This window comes from Musca autumnalis, unplaced genomic scaffold (assembly GCF_047663935.1).
Source record: "Musca autumnalis isolate F117 unplaced genomic scaffold, ASM4766393v1 scaffold_1, whole genome shotgun sequence".
NCBI lineage: Eukaryota > Metazoa > Arthropoda > Insecta > Diptera > Muscidae > Musca > Musca autumnalis.
This window is the reverse complement of record NW_027411644.1, coordinates 327,683,947-327,700,003: the sequence shown is the minus strand read 5'-3', so window position 1 is coordinate 327,700,003 and position 16,057 is coordinate 327,683,947. Positions and strand designations below refer to the sequence as shown.

The following is a 16,057-nucleotide window of genomic DNA, read 5'->3' as shown; positions in this document are numbered from 1 at the left end:
GCTCATATTCAGGATATTTGCGTATTTTGTACTTCCTATTTGTCACTGGCGGTCGGTTAATGATTTAATGTGTTGCAAATTAAATGGCGAAAAATTGACCAAAAATTCACAAAAAAGTAAATTTCGTTAACTCGCCATAATTTGGCGCCAAGCGGCAGCATTGCATTCATTTTCCACTGGGCGGGTGCTCTGGTGCACTTCACTCATGTTCCCGTCTCACAGCTGTTGGGGTTGTGCTGCACAGCGGCGCATTACTCGCATTTCAACGCCAAACGAACGTTGAATGTATCCAATGATTTGCACTCTTATAAAACTGAAGGTTTTCAGCAGCGGCCATTCAGTCCAATATAAACATTTGAACAATTCAGTCGGTCTGTCGCATGAACTAACCTAACGCTGATCGCACGAACGTAGACGGGCTGTTGATCGGTTGCTTAAACGGAGCTGTAGCTAAAAACTTTAGCTCTAATTCCAAATAAAAACATAACATAAAAAATGTAAGAGAATAGCATCATAAAAAATAAAACTTAAAATACGGAAACAAAAAAAAAAAAAAAAAAAAAAACAAAAAAATAAAACAAAATCAAAACTCCATCGGTACATCAAATAATATGTGTGTGTTTACGATGTTGTTTCAAGTACATGTTAATGGCCTGTTTACCTGATCTTATCTGGTGGTCTGGATATTAAATATCCGACAAAAAATTGAAAAGAAATTTCGGTTTCATGGATTTGCATCCGGTTTAACACTTTCATATCTGTGACACATAAACTAAGACAAATTACAGCAACAACGAAACTAAACTGTGCCGGCAGCAACAAACTGTTTTGTGGAATCCATATTTTGTAAGCTGTCAAAATGAATACCCGCCTAAAAAGTAAAAGCGCAAATTTTTCTTACTTTCAAGTTTATTTGCAATTTGAGTGGGAAGTTATGGTCCATGTGTTCGAGTGTGTGCGATCATAAGTTTAATTTTTTAAAGAAACATGCAATTATCATATTACTGATCCTGATTTGATAACATTACGGTTTCAATGTGTGAATTGAATTTAAAAAAATGAAATGAATTTTTGAAACTATGGTCATACTTAAATATCAAAGTAATTTGCGGAGATATACATTGTTTGATTTTTGCTGCAATTATTAATTTAAAAAAAAAACTAAAAAAAATATTGGATATAGACAAGTAAATATTCGTAATACACGGTACATAAAAGTCAACTAAATGTACGTTCAAGTGCTTTATTCTGAGAAGAGTTTATTGAAAACAAACAAAAACTGAAATCGAGAAATAATCAAAATGAACATTTGTGCAACCCCTGAAGTACCAACACATTGAACCAAATGATATGGAAATACACCTAAAGCGTTTCAAATATTATTACCATGAATAAATATATTCAGGACTTGAAGTAACTTAAATCGTGATCGTACAGTTTTATTAGACATTAAATAAGAACAATTGATTTTCATATCGATAAGTATAAATAATAATGAGATTGCGCTAAAATTTATCACAACATTTTTTTCTAAGATTTTTAATATCTTCAAGCATAGAGGCAAAGGTTGATTTGGCGTATTTTAATGTTAAGCATATTCGGGAATTGATGTATTATTGTTGTCTTGTCTGATATAGCCCACGAATTTACGAATTTCATATAATATTTACAGCAATTTTACTACGTGTAATGTTTTGAATCAAAACTTTTGACCAACTCGGGTACTTAATTCAAGATACATATATCGTTGTTGTTGTAACAGATACTATATTAACGTCGGCTCTGCTTCCACTCCAAGTTAAAAAAAACCCCACTTGACTCGGATTAGTCCATAATGAGAGTGAAGTTAGATGAGTTTGTTTGGCTGGACCGTTGAAAAGGTGCAGCGCTGAGAATCGCAGAATCAATAATCTGTAATTTCCAGGTCAAAGTTAAACTTTTGAGTTTGTTTTTAGTATTTTGCATTAAAATATGAATGTTTTCTACTCTCTATATCTTTCTGTATAGTAAATAGGTCAAACCCGAAAAAGTAAAGTGTAAAATAAAAAAATTAAACTTTTTGTTTTTCAAAAGATATAAATTTTTTTTAAAACATTAAAAAAATTCTCCTTTATATATATATAAAAGAGTAGTGAGGTGAGTGACTGACTGACTGATTCATCAGCGCCCAGACGAAACCGCTGAAGCTAGAAAGTTGACATTTTGGGTGTAGGTTGCTGTTGGTGTGTAGGGGTGAGATAAGGCTGGGTTTTTGGAAATTCGACCTAGAAGTGTACGAAAAGTACTAAAAGGTACTAAATATAGTACCCTTTGTATTAGGCAAACGGTAAGAGCTAGAATTCGGAAATTTGGAATGAGGGTAACTGATGAAGAGCTAGAAAGATGTACCAAAGGGTTTTTGGAAATTCGAACCATAAGTGTTCGAAAAGTACAAAAGGGTACTAAATTTAGTACAATTCAGATTTGGGTGAACAGATAGAGCAGGAATCATGAAATTTGGAATGAAGGTCATTGATGAAGAGTAACGGTGGAAGGTTTTTGAAAATTAGAACTATAAGGGTACGAAAAGTACTAAATGGTGCTAAATTTAGTACAATTTGGATTTGGGTGAACGGATAGAGCTGGAATCCTGAAATTTGAAATTGGAGTTACTAATGGAGAGTAACAAAGAAAGGTTTTTGGAAATTGTACCTATTAGTGTACGAAAAGTACTAAATGGTACTCAATTTAGTACTATTTGGATTTAGGTGAACGGATAGAGCTGGAATCTTGAAATTTGGAATGAGGGTCACTGATGAAGAGAAGCGATGAACGGTTTTTGGAAATTCGAACTATAAGGGTACGAAAAGTACTAAATGGTACTAAATTTAGTACAATTTGGATTTCGGTGAACGGACTGAGCTGGAATCCTGAAATTTTGAATGAAGTTCACTGATGGAGAGTAACAAAGAAAAGTTTTTGGAAATTCGAACTGCATGTGCACGAAAAGTACTAAATTTAGTACAATTTGGATTTGGGTGAATGGATAGAGGTGGAATCCTGAAATTTGAAATGAGAGTCGCTGATGAAGAATAACGATGAATGGTTTTTGGAAATTCGAACTATAAGGGTACGAAAAGTACTAAATTATACTAAATTTAGTACAATTTGGATTTGGGTGAACGGATAGAGCTGCAATACTGAAATTTGGAATGAAGTTCACTGATGAAAAGTAACAATCAAAGGTTTTTGGAAAGTCTACCTATTAGTGTACGAAAAACCCTAAATGGTACTAAATTTAGTACAATTTGGATTTGGGTGAACGGATTGAGCTGGAATCCTGAAATTTTGAATGAGGGCCACTGATGGAGAGTAACAAAGAAACGTTTTTGGAAATTCGAACTAAAAGTGTACGAAAAGTACTAAATATAGTACAATTTGGATTTGAATTAACGAATAGTGCTGAAATTTGGAATAAGGGTCACTGATAAAGAGTTAGAAAGGTGTACCAAAGGTCGAAAAGTCCTAAATGGTAGTGAGTTTAGTATGATTTGGATTTGGGTGAAGATAGAGCTGGAATCGTGAAACTTGGAATAAAGATTACTGTTAGAATGTAGAATTGAGATATGGAGGTAACTTTAGAAAATCATACCAATGTACTAAATGGTACTAAATTCGATACAATTTGTATTTGTGTGAACAGATTACTGTTGGAGTGTAGGATTGCGGTTACTTTGGAAATTCGTACTTATGAAAAAGTGCTAAATGAAAGTACATTGGCTATAATTTGGATTTAGGTGAACGAAAGAACTGAGTTATACAAGTAGTTTTTGGAAAGTCGTATACGATAAGTGGTAAATGGTACAAAATTTGGTACCTTTTGGCATTTGCTGTATGGTACAGAATTTTGTACAATTTGTGATTTTGTAAAGGGGTAGAACTGGAATTTTTAAATTTCAAATTCGGTATTAGATTAGCAATTGCTGTTTAGAGTGGAGATAGGGATGACGTTTTAAACATTCGCACTTATTTATACAAAAAGTACTAAATAGTAGTTTAATTGCTTTCAGCGGAACATATAAAGCTGGAAAAGTGAATTGCGGTCGGGATATATGTTGAGTATAAGGAAGTAAGCTTTGAAACGTTTAATTATGTGTACGAAAAGTTTGGTAACATGATGGTACCAAAACCATTTTGGTATTGTGTAAACGGTTAAAGTGAGAAAAGTACTAAATGGTACTAAATTTGGTGTTGGGTGTAGAAACAAAGCTTGAATTATATAATTTGAACAAAAAATACGAAATGGAAAAATATTTGTTATGAAGATCACTCTGAACTTTGAGATAAAGTTCGGAGTTCGGTTGGAAAATGTGCATAAAATCTTCAAAATACTCCAAGTCTTCAAAATACCTCTTCTAATAAAAGTGGAATGAAGTAGACATTTTTTAAATTAAGCTTTTATATCCTCTGAGTATTCAAGGTCCAAATGTAAAGAAAATTGGACATTATAGATTTGTTCTATTTTTAAAAAACACTATTTTTAAAAAACACTACAAAACACTATATGGGGATATATTCCGAAAATTTTACGAACCTATTCGAGTTCTTGGCGAAACCGCTGAAGCTAGAACCGTGTATTGTGAATGTGCGTTATTGTTGTTGTGAAGGGGTGAGATAAAGTTTAGTGTTTGGAAATTCGTATTGGGAGGGAATGCTGTGTAAGTGAAGGAGTAAAACCAGAAGTCAAGTCTAAAATTTGCAATATGAGTCACTGTTGGTGTATGTCTGTGATATGAGGTCGTAGTTTTGGAAATCCGAAATAAAAAATATGGTAGCTGTGTAGGGGTGCGATACGGCAGATATGTTTTTTTGGAATTACAGGAATTAAATCGATTATTTATTTTTAATATTTAATCGTATTAAAAATAGGTTTTAATACAACAGTAGCGTCAGTGTTCACCACTTCCACATTTAATATTGTTCATATATATTTTATGCCCTTTCCTTTACGAAGTAGCGGGCATTTGCTAGTATCATATAAAAAAGAAATTACTGTATTTGACCAGCAGTAATATTGCAAGAGGCTGCAGCAGTGATGATTGCTTGGAAATTTCTCTCTGCTACCAGAACATCAAAGAAATTGGACGGTTCGCTCATGTATTGGTTGGTGAATTCTGTGAATCCTTGCAAATTCTATAGTCTATTGGTGGAGATGAGGAAATGATAGGTTGCCAAATCACGTCATTCGTCAGGCCAGGTGACCCGGTGATATGAACTTTTGATATGGCGATATGCACAACAATTGCAGTCTCCTTTCATCGTGGAGGATGCTTCCCCGTTTACGAAGCAAGGTATTGAGCTATATTTTTGCTCAACCAGTGCTATGCCTTTCTGGTCATTTCCTAGAGTTAAATGGCATAACTCATCATGGGCATTATATGGTTCACTAGAGCCGAGCTGATACGAGATAGGCCTGTAGTGGACAGACTGGTACAATAAGATTGTAACTCTATAACCTCCACTTCTCGTACGATGCAGTGCTGTTCAGGTTCGTTTCTTGAATCGCCGAGACCGTTATACTTCTGTGACTCATAAAAATCACAATCTCATTGATCATACCACACAGACCATCGCAGTTAAACTGCAAGAATGTGCAGGAATCAGAGAATGTAGCTAAGATTTCTAATGACATCAAATTGGGCGGTACCGTTATATGGTACGTGGATTGATATAACCTCTATTCAAACTATATAGCGTCAATTATTTTGGGCACTAGAGTGCTTACAACTGTCAGATCGGCTCAAAATTTCACGTTGCGATGATGATTTATGGCGAAGGGTATAAAAATAAAATCCTATTTATTGGCTCGTATTTGTTACTTGAATAACAGTGTGGAACAGTTTTAAGGTGATATTGTGCAAACAATTCGAACTGAGGATGTTTTGAAAGTACAGACCCAAACGACAAAAAAACCCTAGTTGGGTTTTGTTGTGTCAGATCCAGCTCGGATTTTATGGCCCCATCTAAACATGGTTAAATATCGAGTTTTTAATGAAATTCGGGGTCATATCTCTGAAACCAATGCGAATCTTCTTCTGACCTCTAAAGCAATTTTGTAGATAAGGACAAGAATAAAATATTTGGGGAAATAATGAATTCGAAAAACTGCATTTATTGCCTCAAATTTCAAAATATATGCAAAAATGTCACAATTTTTATGTACATTTCGCACCGTATCTCCAAAACCGTTAAATATTTCTGACTATTTTCTTTGGAAAAATATTCCCTGGAATGTAATACACAACTCTTCAGAACATGTCATTGTTGTAAAATGCCTCTATCCCGTTGTTTTCAGTACATTTTTCAACGACGATTTGATAAAAATGTCAATAATGCAGGGAAATCCGAAATACGAGAATAAACTGTTTGTGTGAACTGTGTTTGAAATACGTGTTGTAAAAGATACGATGCAAAATACCGCTGAAACAACAATAAGTAAGCATTTTAGAATTTCAGAATGTTCTAAAGAATTGTTGAGAACTTTATTTGATTTTTTTGCAAAATGTTACTTGGTTCAACTCCCAATATTTTAGCAGATACTGACCAGAATTTCAGGAATTGTGTTAAATTTTCTATATATTATAGATTTTGATGCCCTAGATGGATTTTTCTTATGTGGTTTTTCCAAAAGACAAGTTCTACTAGTTTAGGGCTACAATATTGCTAACGACAGCAAGGCAAAATTCCTATTCGTTTCTGAGATAAAGCCGTGATAACTACAAAAAAGTGTAGATTTAGCCCGGTTTAGTTGAGGCCATAAAATCCGCACTGGATCTGACAGGACAAAACCCAACTAGGATTTTTGTAGTCTAAATATGTACTTTCAAAAAATCCATACTAGAAGTTGTTTGCATTTTCAGTGTTGCATAGTGTCATGGGAAGGTGTGACAAAAATACTTCTAGAATCTAGATATTATATTGGACGGACATATTTATCCAGGTGGCCTAAAACACTATTGCAAAAATTTTGCAGTGTAACGAATCATCCTGAATTGAAGAATTTTACTTTTACCAACACACTATTCAACAGAGTTTGCTGTAATCCGGTACCAGGAGTTCTTATTGCATAGCAAACCTTCCCGCGAAAAATTGTCCGTATTGGTCCATTATTTGGTGGACTGCTTTATATCTCGATTTACTTCTGCAGGTGGTAGCCAAAAATTCAAAAGGAATACAAACGTTTTTAATAATGATCTCGGAGTTCAGAACACAACCTTATCACATAATGTGATAAAGGTCCACTTTTGACCACTGCATCCACATAGGGTTACCATCTATTTTTCTGTACTTAACTTCGCTTTAATCAACTTTCTCTGCAGATTTATCTGTAATAATGTATTTTTGGTTCTGAGTGCTGAAAATGAATCCTCGTTTTTGGGTGGTCCAACATTAGGGTATCCCAGAAAAGTTCTTTATATTTATGAATACACCCAAAACTTTTTCTTTTACGAGTTTTCAGTGCAGCTCCAAGTTACCATGACAATAGAAATCGCTAATAGTACAAACAATATTATAATGAACATACATATAAGATAGGATGATAGAATTACTTAAAAATAATCCAAAAAATATAAATTCAGCACCTAAAACCCGAGCTAAACTATTGGTCGTAAGTGCCCAAACAGCAGATGTCCGCAAAAAGTTAAAACAGTTTTAAAATCTACAGACCCTTGGCTTCATTCTGGTACTAGCAGCGATCCATGCAGATGCTTGGACAGTAATTAAAACTTTAAGAAAATCCACACATCTACATTAAATATTTTCATTTTTGAAGCATTGTGGCGTTTTTTTTAATTGGGATAGCGTTTGCAATTTTGTTTTTTCAAAATAGTCTGGCTTAATCCCATTGTTGTTGTTTTAATATTTTAAAACAACTATTTTATTAGTGGAAAAGATTTGGCATTGTTCGCCAAGGGGTAAGGCAGGGAATACTATAGTTTCGATCCACGCCACTGGATCTCATCAGTTCCCTTGTTTCTTGTTTGTGGATATTCTCCACCGAAGTTATTTTTCAATAACTTCTTCAACAAGAAACTTTTTATACCCAAACATCAATCGTCAGCTCGAAGTATAAAGGTAAGCAAAGAAAAATGTTCAATGAGAAGTTTTTTTCTTGGCAACCTCATACAACTCCGACGAAAGTGTCTGCGAAAACAATTCAAACCTCTTCCACTTGTATGTGTCGTCGATTTTCGACAAATGCACACACCAAAATTTGGTTGGTCTGCTTTACAGCAAAAACAACACACGTCGTGCCAGTGTCTTCAATTTGAAGCATTGTGGCGTTTTTTTAATCGCTATCCCAATTAAAAAAACGCCACAATGCTTCAAATTGAAGACACTGGCACGACGTGTGTTGTTTTTGCTGTAAAGCAGACCAACCAAATTTTGGTGTGTGCATTTGTCGAAAATCGACGACACATACAAGTGGAAGAGGTTTGAATTGTTTTCGCAGACACTTTCGTCGGAGTTGTATGAGGTTGCCAAGAAAAAAACTTCTCATTGAACATTTTTCTTTGCTTACCTTTATACTTCGAGCTGACGATTGATGTTTGGGTATAAAAAGTTTCTTGTTGAAGAAGTTATTGAAAAATAACTTCGGTGGAGAATATCCACAAACAAGAAACAAGGGAACTGATGAGATCCAGTGGCGTGGATCGAAACTATAGTATTCCCTGCCTTACCCCTTGGCGAACAATGCCAAATCTTTTCCACTAATAAAATAGTTGTTTTAAAATATTAAAACAACAACAATGGGATTAAGCCAGACTATTTTGAAAAAACAAAATTTTCATTTTTAATTAAAAATTGTCATAATAATGACCCTCGTCCTAATAAGATAACAATAAATATTTTCATTTTTATTAATAGTATAACTAAAATATTTGCATATTAGAGGAATTGTTATAAGTAGAGAAAAGAAATTTACTATATCATTTAAATTAATAAAATAATAATGAATAAAACTCCTTTATAAACTCCAAAACACCTTTATAATATTTATTTTCCAAAATTAGTAATATTTGTAAGCCTTTTTTTCTTGAGTACCGCCAAAAATGACAAAAATAAGTTGAGTTTCGAACAAAATTGGAATGTTTCCGTCTTGAAATTTGGAAAATTATGACATGAATTTTGTTTTGATTTTTGCGTTTGGCCCATCTACTGTGGAATGTGATCAGCAAGAATTATTCAAAGACAAACAAGAAAACAACTGATTTTAGGAAAACAAAATATATATGACGACGAACATTCCCAATGAGCGTAATGTGAACAAAAAATCATCTCTGTATGAAATTCTCACTTATTTGGGCAAATATGGGAAAACAAATTTGGATCAATGATTTGCCTAATGTGACCTTAACATAAAACACAAGACCTTTGAGAAAATCTTGAAATTGATTGGTATGTCAAATAATGTCTATACTCTTAATAATATTGAACAATAGAAATAACAAACATATTATTATAAACTTTAATAAGGTATACTAATTGTAGAGTGCTTGTCACAATCCTATAATTTTATATGTACGCATCTAGACGAAATAGTAGGTCATTTTATTTTAACTATTACATTAATCGCTATGACAACTTTCGTTTGGTTTCAATGAAACAAAACCATAAGAAATGCTTCAATAGAAACAAAACAAAAGGGGAGTTGTTTTCAAGTTGTTTATGTCCAAAAGTATCATGCAATTAAAGACGTGCATCCATAGATAAGTTAAACCAATTGTAAATAAAAACAAATGTACAAAAAACCATTGAAAGATTTTTGAGAATATTGACATTGATTTCTATTAATCGAATCACTAATTTTAAAATAACATTTAAACTGTTGAGTCTAAGCCAAGGCCAGACAATTGCTGGAAAAGGGTTACATGTCAAGCATTGCTATTATTTAGTCCATATTTACATTCGGCAATTTTCCTTGCGACAATGTCAGTTTGTCGATGAGAGAGGGTTTTGAGAGGTCAAGGGTTGCCATATACCTGACCTCTCTCTCCATCGAACTGACAAGTGCCGCAAGGAAAATTGCCGAATATAAATATGGATTTATGTGATTTTCATAAGAAGCAATATACATAAGTGTGTTGGAAATTTATTTAGCAAAAATCAGGTTAACCATTGGTTTCCGGTAGGTAACCGTTGAATACTTTATTAAAATAAGAATTTTTCTAAAAAAAAAAACTAAAAAAATTGTATACAAGTTGGGTGTTAAAGGGAATCAAAAAAAGGCCACTAGAACCGCATATAGACTATTTACTTATTTCATATGCCACAGTGCATTTTAATTGCATTTCTTAAAAACAGTTTCGTTCCCACATACAACACCGCCCCAAGTCATTCATCAATGTGTGAATCAGAGATGGCATAGAATTGATTTGCCACCGTTAATTAAATGGTCTATTTCATTGTTACCAAAATGTGTTACCATTCATTTTAATTGTTTCATTTTTTTGCTATTGTTGTTGCTGTCAGTGCGGTGCTCTACATGTTTCTTTTCTTAAAAGCGCTTATTATATTTAAATCTTGATATGAGTCGTAAAAGCGAGTTCCCAACCTCATACGTATGCTTATTTTGTTCTCTCAAGTAACTTCAACTCCAACAACAGCACCAAAACACCAAAAACATTTATTGTTGCCCGCCTTTGTCTACTGCCAAAATATTATGCAACTGTTTCAGTTACCACTTCTTGTTAATTTTTTGTTTTTATTACCTTCAAGAATGTTGTTTGTAACCTATACAGGGTCGTTGTGGAGGTAAACAAAAAAGAAAAATATTTGACATTTTTGCATTTGTTATAAATTGTGTTTTAGCCATTATTAACACCTACCACTAAGAAACGATTTGTAAACTCTCGAAGCAAACCCTCATTACTTACCTTTTACTATAACGATGGACTTTCCTCTGAGACCTGTGTCACACATTGAAGGAAGAATGTCTCCTCTATTTAAAAATATACTTGGTGTAAGTCATAAATTAACAGAGACATGACTTGATAGTGACAAGTGTCACAATGTCCGTCTGAAAAATATTATAACATTATAGATACTCTAAAGAAAGCAATTTAAACGCAACAATTTTATAGAAGTGTAACATAACTTGTTATCCATCTGTCCAAAAAGAACACGAAACTCAATGTTTTAAAATCTGGATATATCCATACCCTTTATGCCATTAAAATTGGAAATTCTTGAAAAGAATAATGTTGTAATCAGAGCGATCATTTTAAAACGGACGAACATCATCCTCGGATTCAAAGAAATTTATAAATATTACAATTTTTCTTTGGAAAACCCCATCATGTAACTCATATTTCAAAAGCACGCATTAGCTCAACTGGATAACGATAACCTACCCATACAAGCCGCCAATTAATGCCACTATAACCGGTGTCACTACTTTTTACCGTCCTACAGAAACTTATGGCTTACTTAAAAGGTTAAGATACCCAACCTCTTTTTGTTGTTCTTGTTTACCACCTAACTGTTCTCCTTCAATAAGTTTTCACAAACAAATATTTCTAAGCAAACAATAATGTTGGTGATGGTGATTTCGTTCTGCAGTTCAGTTTAGTATCCATAACATTCGCCCGCCCGATAATTGCCTTCGTTGGCATTTTGTATTCTTATGCTTTTGGTTGCAGCGGCGATACATTGGAATCAATTGTTTACCTCACCCTAACACAAAACCAGTTAATGTTATTTATTTTAGAATTTCCACCGTTTCTTATCTTAAAAAAAACATGCCGTAACAATATAAGAGCTTTATTAGCCGAATTTGTAAATGTCAGAATTGTGGTTCAGCTAAAGTGGGCGTGTCGCTCCGAATGTTTTTGTTTTCTAATATATTATTTCGCAATAAAGGGTTACAGGGGGAATTATTCTGGGGTATCTTATTGTTGTCAATCTTTTGCACAACCGCATATTAATTTGGTGGTCAATTTTAAATATTTGTTTGGACAAAAAAGAACAAAATCAACAACAAATGTGATACATAAGCATATATGTTGATGTATATTTATGAGGGCGTATGGCATTAAACATACATATATTACCTCTGTTGAAAACAATTATTGTTCGCCTTTTGTTCTTTAATCTACGATTCTCTTTTTGAAACAAATCTTTTTTTGTTAATAATTATAAGTGTAAATACAAATTAATTCCTTTGTATGATGCTGACCGACAAATGGAACATAATGCCATTCATTTGAAAATAAATACAAATCAACCTAACACTTCTTTTTGCAACCGAACACTGGGTGGACTACAAGGCGTTTCGATCTTATGCCCTACACCAACTGACACAAAGTTCGGAGGTGTTTTGTTTTGTGAATCACAAATAAATTTGTATAAAAATATAATTTTGTTAAACCATCAGTATTTAATGGATAGACTTTACATATTTCCTCCAGACATCATTGACTTTCGGCGAAGTGAAATAAGTTGTTGCCTCACACTTATAGAACAAGTTAAGACTTTAATAAGGTGTTTACCTATTTTATAAAGTCTTTTATGAGAAAGTCGATGTTGTTTTGAAGACAGTGACTTTATTTGACTTTAACTGACACGAGGTCCTCAGTTAAAATAGGAAAGAACCTCTCCGAAGAGTTTGGTACCAAAAGAGGTTTCAGACAAGGAGACAGCCTTTCGTGTGACCTCTTCAACATCCTGCTAGAAAAGGTTATACGAGAGGCAAACCTCAAAAGAAGTGGCACAATCTACACCAATAGTCACATGTTACTTGCTTATGCTGATGATATAGACATCATGGGTCGATCAGTAAAAGAAGTAACTGATACCTTTATAAAGGTCGAAGGAGAATCTGCTAAAGTGGGTCTGGCGGTAAACGGTGAGAAGACCAAGTTGATGGTGTCGACGCGCAATGCGTCCATTGAGCTCGGACCGACTGTGGAAGTTGGTTCCTATAATATTGAGGTAGTAAAAGACTTCGTCTACCTCGGCACCTCCGTCAACACAACAAACGACATCAGTTGTGAAATAAAAAGAAGAATTGTATTGGCCAACAGATGCTACTTTGGATTAAATAAGCAGTTTAAAAACAAAGCCACATCTCGTCAAACCAAAATAACGCTCTACAGAACACTGATACTACCCGTGCTGATGTATGGCTCCGAAGCCTGGGTACTTGCGCAAGCAGACATGGCAGTGCTTTGTGTGTTTGAGAGAAAAATTCTTCGAAAGATCTACGGACCAATCTGCGTTGACGGTGAATATCGACGTCGCATGAACCACGAGCTGTATCTGCTATACAACGACATCAATATTGTTAAACGTATCGAGATGCAGCGATTGCGTTGGCTAGGCCATATCATAAGAATGAGCGATGATGAACCCGCTAAAAAGGCGTATGAATACATGCCACATGGCGGTGCACGCAGAATTGGCAGGCCAAGGAATAGATGGCGCAAACAAGTGGATGATGAGATGAAAAGGCGCGGTATTCCAGAGTACAAAGCAACAAATAGAGAGGAATGGAGATCTCTTCTTAGTTCGGCCTATAGAACAAATGTTCTGTAATGTTCCAGCTAAGTAAGTAAGTAAGACTTTATTTGAGGGACATTATATTTAGTTTTGGAACTGGAGAATTTTGGGTATATTGTCTTTGGTTCTTCTCATCGTAGCGCTGTTATTTCATACCGATTGAGTGCTAAATGAGTTTTTATACCCTCAGTCCTTAGGTCATCAAAATAATGATATAGACCCCAAGTATATTTGGAATAAATCCGCCTTCTGTGCAGTTTAAAACCAGCTCTGGAATAGCTTTGATAATACTAAAAAATAACCGCTGTAAAAAAACGGCCACCATGTTGTTGTTGTTGTAGCAGCATGAAACCTACGTTGAGGCATGGTTTTGGGTCAATCCGGTACATAAGAATGCGCTGCCGTAGGATTGCCTACGGATACCATTGTAGTGGCTGGTATTCACGACAACTTTTGAACCGGGCTTTGCACATCGTTATATTAATATATTGGATACCGTTTCTTCTAAAGGTCAGATCATTTCACCGCAATGCAGTTAATGTCTTATTATACCTCAGTCTTCATGGTAACGAGAATATATGCACTTTGATATTAAAACAAGTATTAAATATTAAATACTAGCCGGCCCGGTCCACGTTGCTGGCCCTTGAAACAGTTTTATCTTACCTTTTCTTAAGTAAATTATCGGGAACTGCAAGTGACTATAAATAAAACATCTTCGGAAATGTTGGTGTCTATATAAAATTTTGGCGGTATGTTAACTGATGACTTGATCTCATCTGCTGGAATAGTATAACTGGCAAGTGTTTGTCTGAAATCTAAACGTGAACTGCTCTTAAATCCTTTAAGAATCGTTCTAAAGCTTCTTGGGAATTTTTATGTGCCATCGTACATTCGTTTCAGATGATAACTTCTATTTAATATTGAATGCGTGCAATTCAATCAGAAGAATGTCCAGTGGCAACTGAAGGGTCGACTGTGTCGTCCTTGCACCTTTTTATAATGTATACCTGATGAAGCTATAGCTATCGATATGTTGCCTTCTAATCTAAAGACTTGCTTTAGACCAAAGCTTCGCTATGCATAACATCTGGTATTTCCATTGATTTGTAACATATTTCAGAAATTGGGAGTGGTCGGGTCTTACGGCTAAAATATGTACCCAGGGTTGGGGAAATGAACACGTTCGTAAGTTTATATAGCCTATTTCCGTGTTAAAAGGGTTTTAAAATAAGGATGGCATGGGGAGGTATCCCGTCCCCTCCGAAATTCAAAAAAATATATAGCCTATTTTCACAACGGATGTTCATGGTGGGCCATCGCCGTACATTTCTGAAATTTTAAAGAAAATCGGCCCAGTAAAGCCAAGACAGAGTTTTAATAAAATAGGGCAAAGGGGAGGTACCCCGCTCCTTCAGAAATTCAACAAAATATATAGCCTATTTTCACCAGGGGTCATCCATTCCCTGAAATGTTTAAGAAAATTGGTTTAGTAGTTTTGGATATATAAGATATTTAAAAGATGGGCGTAGTCTGGTCCCAAATGAGTACATAGGGTCGGAGACACAACCACCATTGCCCCCAAATTATTTTTCTCTCCGATACGTTCTTCCGTTTTTTTAAATATTGTTTTCAAAAAATAGGGCATGGGGGAGGTTCCCAGTCCCCTCCCAAATTCAACAAAATATATAACATATTTTCACCACGGGTCCCCCCAGTAGATTCTCTGAAATTTTCAAGAAAATCGGTTAAGCACTTTTTGATATATAAGCTATTTAAAAAAGTGGGCGTGGTCGGGTCTTTAGGCCCCAAATCAGTACCTAGGTCGGAGAAACAACAACCATTGTCTCCCAAATTAATTTTCTCTCCGATGCGTTCTTCAGTTTTGTTAAATTATCGTTTCCACCCAGTAGATTCTCTGACATTTTCAAGAACAGGTTTTGATATATAAGCTATTTAAAAAAGTAGGCGTGGTCAGGTCTTTAGACCCCACATCAGTACCTAGGGTTGGAGACACAACAACCATTGTCTCGCAAATTAATTTTCTTTTCGATACGTTCGTCAATTTTGTTAAAATAGCCTTTTTAAAAAATAGGGCATGGGGGAGGTTCCCGCCCCTCCGAAATTCAACAAAATTTTCACCACAGGTCCTTTCAATAGATTCTCTGAAATTTTCAAGAAAATCGGTTAAGGAGTTTTTGATATATAATCTATTTAAAAAAGTGGGCGCAGTCAGGTCTTTAGGCCCCAAATTAGTACCTAGGATCGTAGACACAACAACCATTGTCTCACAAATTAATTTTCTCTCCGATACGTTAGTCAGTTTTGCTAAAATAGAGTTTTTAAAAAATAGGGCATAGGGGAGGCACCCTGCCCCCTCCGAAATGCAAAAAAAATATATAGCCTATTTCCACCACCGGTGTTCCCTGTACACTCTCTGAAATGTTCAAGAAAATCGGTTCTGCCGTTTTTGAGTCTATACGGAACATACAAACATACACACATTGTCTTTTAT

The 16,057-nt window shown here is 34.8% G+C and overlaps 1 protein-coding gene across 1 annotated transcript in view; it reads left to right on the top strand.

Moving 5' to 3' along the window:
* The first annotated feature begins 315 nt into the window (after positions 1-315).
* The window catches only part of yellow-e (L-dopachrome tautomerase yellow-e), a 58,273-nt gene continuing 42,531 nt past the window's right edge, over positions 316-16,057 (top strand). The window contains exon 1 of the mRNA XM_073962832.1: positions 316-497. The gene's annotated coding sequence lies outside the window, so the exon portion shown is untranslated. The remainder of the gene's footprint in view (positions 498-16,057) is intronic.